Genomic DNA, 6,000 nt, shown 5'->3' with positions numbered 1-6,000 from the left:
ACGTGAGTATCTGGACAGGCAGTGGAAGGCAGTGGAGTGGGTGAAGAGGAGTCCCTGTGGATCCTAAGTTCCTGAAGGTCTGCTGTAGTGTGTGCGGGGCACAGAAGGGTGAGAGCTTGAGGTAATGATTATAAGCCTCAGCGTTCCCAGTGCACTGTCCTGAGTAAAGCTGTGTTTCCTATCAGCCTTTGCAGACAGGAAAACTGCCTGTACACCTATGTCCCTGCCCACACATACAGTCTATGGCAGTGCTGGGAGCATAGTCTTTGCCACCCTTTTTTCCCTCTTAGGCTTTTGATGGCTGAGTTGAGTCCTGTCTCCACTCTTGCTGCATCTCCTTTTATTATTATTTTTTTTTTTTGTTCCCGTGCTGATACCTGTTGAGATTTTTAACTGTCTCCTGTGAGTTTGTGTCTGGGTTCTTTCAAAGGCACTTGCGGAACTCCAGCCGTACTGGCCCCTTTGTGATTGTGTCAGAAGAAGCAATTGCTAAAGGCATCTGGAGGATAGTTGCAGTCACCGGTACTGAAGCTCGAAAGGTAAGGGAGAGGCAGGAGATAATCTTCTGTGAAATCTGTGCACTGCAGGAAATCACTGGAGCATGCACACGCACATGGTAACCCTCTACCGAGGTTCCTTTCAGTCAAGTTTGGCCAGTATTTCTACTGCGATAACTCAGCACCACAGGGTGTCGTTATGAGTACGTAAAGGACTCCTAGCTTGAACTCCACCAGCCCAGCCACAGAAAAGGATGTTGCTGTCAGTGAAGGTTGTGCTGGAAGTCTCTGTGTATGACATAGCTGGAGGAGAGAGCTGGAGGAGTCTGAGCTCTAGCTGTCATGTTAGTGGGGCAGAAGGGCATAGGGTGGATCCCAGAGGTGGCTGCAGGGCGAACTCACATTGATTTGCAGGATAGGCTGCAGATCTAAAGTCCTCTTGGGGGGGTAAGTGTCAGAATTTATTCAGGCTTGGTACTGTGCTCTCCGTTGAGTGTGGGAATGGCAAGGAGTCTCCGTGTCTGGAACTGCAGCATATGGTTCTGGGCAGAGGTCAGCTTGGTAACTCTCTCTGCAAAACATAACTTGAATTTTATTCTGCTAGGCCCTCAGGAAAGTAGACAGCCTCAAGAAATTGCTGTCTGACCTGGATGCCAAAGTGAAAGTGCAGAGAGCTCCCAACAAGGATGTGCAGAAGGAGATTGCAGATCTTAGTGAGGTAAGGATGGGGGCACTAGAGGGGGGTTCAACTCGGCTAATAAAGGCCACCTGCCGCGTGCACCGCTGGCTGTGCTTGGGGGCTGGGCCGGGCTCCTCCCTCCCTTCCTCCCTCTTCCCCTAGTTTCCTCGCGGAGTGGCCGGCCGGAGGATGCCGCTGGATCACCGCCGCCTGCAGGGCCCCGAGGAGTCGCAGCTGCCGGAGGTGTGGGCAGCGGCGGCGGCCGAGGAGGAAGAGGAGGAAGAGGAGGTGTGGGACCCGTGCGCCTTGCGGCCGCTGTTCACATGTCTGGGGCTGCTCAGCCAGGCCGAGGGCTCAGCCTACGTGGAGCTGGTGAGCGGTACCAAGGTGCTGTGCGCCGCCTGGGGCCCGCAGGAGGCAGCCGCAGCAGCAGATCCGGGCGGCGTGGCAGTGGCGGGGCGGTTGGTGTGTGAGTTCCGGCGCGCGCCCTTCGCCGGGTGTGGGAGGCAGGCAGCAGCACGCGAGGCAGTGGCAGAGCGCGAGGCGGCTGCAGCAGCACTGCGTGAGGTGCTGGAGCCGGTTGTACAGCTGACACGTTACCCGCACGCGCGTCTCGCTGTCAGCGCACTGCTGCTGCAGGACGGCAGCTCCGCCCTGGCCGCCGCCCTCAGCGCCGCCACGCTGGCGCTCGCCAGTGCCAGCCTGGAGATGTAGGACCTGGCGGTGGGCTGCGCCCTGTGCCGGCTGCCCAGCGCTGCTGCCGCCTACTGGCTCCTGCAGCCTAGTGAGGCCGAGGAGCGCCACCGCCCTCCTTACAGTGGCCCTACTGCCCTCCCTCAACCAGGTGTCGGGGCTGCTTGGCTGTGGCCAGGGCGGCCCCCCTGACAGCGGGGCCCAGGCCCTGCGCCTCGGCCTCGATGGCTGCCACCACCCCTACCCCGTGCTGCGGCAGAGCCTCCTATGCGCTGCCTGGTGCTGTGCCACCCCCTCCACTGCCTGAGCCGGCCTGAAGGGCCCCCTCCGCTGCTGCAGGCCCCAAAGGCCAGCAGAGCGGCCTCGTACTGCTAGAGCCCCCAGATTTGTCCCCCTGCACTGCCAGAGGCCTCTCTGCAGCAGCCCCCCACTGCCCGAGCCCGCTGGAGCCCAGCCGAGCAGCTGCCTGCACTGCCAGAGACCTCCAGAGCTTTCCTGAGCAGCCCCTCGCAGCACCGCAGACCTCCCAGAGAACCCCCAGCTGCTGCCTGAGCAGCCCGTCCATATTGCTAGAGGCCCCCCCACACCTTCAGCGGCCTTCACACCACCTAAGCCCTCCAAAAGCAGCCCCCCCCCACACACATTGCCTGAGCTGCTGCGGAGTGAACCCCCTATCACCTCAGCTGCTAGAGACTGCCTGTGCCCCCCCCCCACACCACTGGAGTGCTCCTGGACCCTCCCCCCCCACAAAGGGACTGACACTGCTGAGATCAGCTGCTTTAACCACTGGATCCCCCCAAGAGCATCTTCGCACCTGCTGGAGCCCCCCAGTCAGCCACCCGCGCTGCTGGAGCCCACCAGAGTCTACTAGGCCACCCCTGGACTCACCAAGGCCCAAAGCTTGGAGGTGGCCCTGGTGCCAAGGATGAGACTGCCATGTCCAGCCTGTCCGTTACCAACACCCCACCACAACCATCCACACAACAGGACTCGAGCAGCCCTGGCAGGAACCATCTATCACTACAGCCTGTGTGTTGCTTGTACTTTACAGAGACTTGCCTGGACAGTGCTTCGGAGTGGTGGAGAGACATGTTTTGGCTGTTTTTTGTTTTTTGGTTTTTTTAGTGTATATAATAAACCCAGCTTTTCTGATGAGTCTTTGGCCTGCTTGGGTCTGCCAGCGAGACATTGAAGGATGTGCTCATTTGCCTGGCACCGTTAGTCCATGGCTACTTGTCCAACTGACTGCCAAGCAGCAGGCTCAGTCCTTCACAAAGAGGGGGCTCTGCGCACACACTTGGACATTCCTCTGTTGGCTCCTGGTTATGTGCAACTTGGTGTTAGAAGTGGCAACTACAGCAGCAAATTTTGCCCAATGTAGTCTACCTCTGTTCCTGATGCAGGCAAGACCTGAGATCAGGGCTGCCCTTACCACTGAGCCCAGAGGTGGCCTGGGCCAGGCACTGCAGGGAGGTTGTTTCTCTGCCAGGAGCACAGCTCGCTCAAGTGGCCCTTTTTTTCCCCATCAAACCTCATTTTTGGAAAACAAGTAGCGGGAGTCACACTTGACTCCCTCCTGGTTCTGTTGTGCTGAGCCGTCCCATGAACCAAGGAGGTGCCGTGGCCCTGGGTTGTCACAAGGAGAGAGCAGCACTGAGGCCAAGCAGGGCTGTGCGCAGCCCAGGAACAACTTTTCTTGTGCATTGTGCTGTCAGATGCTTGGGCTGATGCAAGGCAGAATCTTGTGGGCAATGGTAGCATGGAGGTGCAGAGGCAGATGGGCACTGACTTGCCAGACTCTGACCTTTGAGTTGTTACTGGGGATGGAGTGGAGCTGGTCCTGTGAGGCCGGCTGCATCATGCTGCACCAGCCTTAGGACACTGAGGCTTGCCTCAGCCCATTGAGAAGGAATATCCTGGGCGAAGACGGTGACTGATGTGTTTCCACTGAGAACACCAACTTCATGCAAAAAAGCCACGCTGTGCTTGGTCTTGTGACTCAGCAGGGCTGGCTTGTCACACCTACGCCCGCACTGCACCATCGCTGCGGTGAGCTCTGGGCAGGTGAATGGGAGCAGAGCTGGGAGCACTGCAGTGGATGCTCATCTACGGACAAAGCAGCTGCTTACAATCCCACAGCTGAGCAAATTACCTTGTGGACTGGGGATAACTAGTACAGTCTCAGAGTAGGGGGCGATGGATAGCAGTAACATAGAGCCTAACAGAAATCAGGCTGGTACCAGCCTAGGGTTACAGGACAGTCAAAGCCCAAGACAGCTTCACACCATGATTGGTCCTGGGAGTGATAAATGCTGCAGCTACTTTTAATCAGGCAGCATGAAAAGCACTTAGTTGTAGGCCAGGAGGGTGCCTTAATCCTCTTCCTCCTAAAACCGTGAAGTCACAGGAGCCCATGCTGAGCTGCAGAACAGCTGCGCAGCTCTTCTTGCTGTCAGTGTTTCCTTCCCACAGGTCCGTGGGAGGCTTGAGCTAGACTGGGGAGCTAGAGGTAGAAACGACACAAAGTGTAGTGTTCAGACACAGCTTTAATCACATGCACCCAGGAGCTGCAATGGTACCTCTCACACCTTCCACCTGCCTGAGACCACGTGGATCCAGCTCAAGAAACCTTTGCTTCCTTGAGCAGTCCCCAGTGCACATGTGCATCCATGGAGGACTCAGAGGCCTGCTCTCTTTAATGCCACTTCTGCCACATGGCATTGTGGAGAGGCAGCTAGCACCTTTCCAAGGAAGTAGCCAGTATATACTGCACAGTATATCCTAGGACTGTGTGTGGCAGCTGCTTGGAAAAGTCATTCTCTCATGGATGCAGAAAAGTGGGTGCATTAAGCTTGTTAAAAAGTACATCAGAGTCAAATAACCAGAGAAAAGAAATACAAATTTTATTTTGTTTTCCTTCCAACGCAATACACTCTTTTACCAAGGCAAATTAGAAATACAGAACAATTTCCTACCAGCAAGAGAAGGACGACCTAGAAATGAGAGACATTGAAATAAGATACAACTCTGCAGAACATGGAGAATGAAAGGGACCATGAGTTCCTTGGCTGAAGATAAGTCCCAAAGCACTCTCCTGCCACTGTCTACACAGCCAAAACGTGCCTGATGGCAAAGCAAACACCTCCCATTATTGGTGACAAAGCTGCTCAGTGGGAGTCCTGGTGACTGCAAGTGCTGTCGGGTAGCACAGCAGAGAACAGTCAAGGAGTGACCAACAAAGACACACTTGTGAGTGTGGGTGACTGGCAGCAATTGGGCTTGCACTACACCGCACTAGGCTGCTGGCGTCGAACTGCAGGAGCTGCCAGACCAAACAGAACGGGCTGCAAAGGCCCCTTCCATGTGCAGTTCCTGATGACTGGGCCTCCCATAAGCAATGAGGGGTATTTCCAACCTGTCACCTCCCAGAAGAGACAGAGCTGCAACTTTGCCCTGTTTTGTGATGCCAGTGACACAGGTGGAAAACTATAGCTTACACCAGCCTTCTGCATTCGTCTGCCAGCGCTGAGGCTGAGCTCAGCGCGCAGACCCAGCTCCCTCCCCGGAAACACTCAGCCCTTGCTGTGAAGGCCCCCTGGAGCCACTTCAGGGCGGTACTCATCTGCACAGCCTCTGATGGTACAGCAGAAGGACGACCACACAGGGGTTGTCACGACATGATGCCATGCAGCTCTGAGCGCCTTGGCCGGCTGTACTGGCACCCGCTGAACTTTCTGAGAGGCCACACTTTCTGAGAGGCCACACAGTGCCATGGCTGGCACAAGTTCCCTGTGGGGCTCAAAGTGTGCAGACAAGGGCTGTGGGAAGGGCAGGCTTGAGGACATGCTTTCAGGGCACAGGAGGCTGACATGTGAACTGTGTAGCACACAGAGGCGTTGGTGCAGTGCCTGGCACGGGAAGAGCTAATGGTGCTGGGTCCTTTGTGATACAGTGTGCTGCACCAAGCTCCAGGGCCTCCTTGCTCCCTTGGCAGCACAGTGAGAGAAGAGGGTGGACCCTTGCTCACAAGGTGGCCTAGATTTCTGCTCAACACTGATGTTCCTTTGGGACATGATTTTTTCTGCTTCTACCCTCTAACCCTCCCTCCCTCCATACACATTTATTTATCCC

At 56.1% G+C, this 6,000-nt stretch overlaps 1 pseudogene; it reads left to right on the top strand.

Moving 5' to 3' along the window:
• Positions 1-1,365: 1,365 nt before the first annotated feature.
• LOC134149723 (exosome complex component MTR3-like) lies at positions 1,366-2,176 on the top strand (annotated as a pseudogene).
• The last annotated feature ends 3,824 nt before the right edge of the window (positions 2,177-6,000 follow it).

The sequence above is a fragment of the Rhea pennata genome, chromosome 21 (genome assembly GCF_028389875.1).
Source record: "Rhea pennata isolate bPtePen1 chromosome 21, bPtePen1.pri, whole genome shotgun sequence".
Lineage (NCBI taxonomy): Eukaryota > Metazoa > Chordata > Aves > Rheiformes > Rheidae > Rhea > Rhea pennata.
Note: the sequence above shows the minus strand (reverse complement) of the source record. Positions and strands in the feature narration are given on the sequence as shown.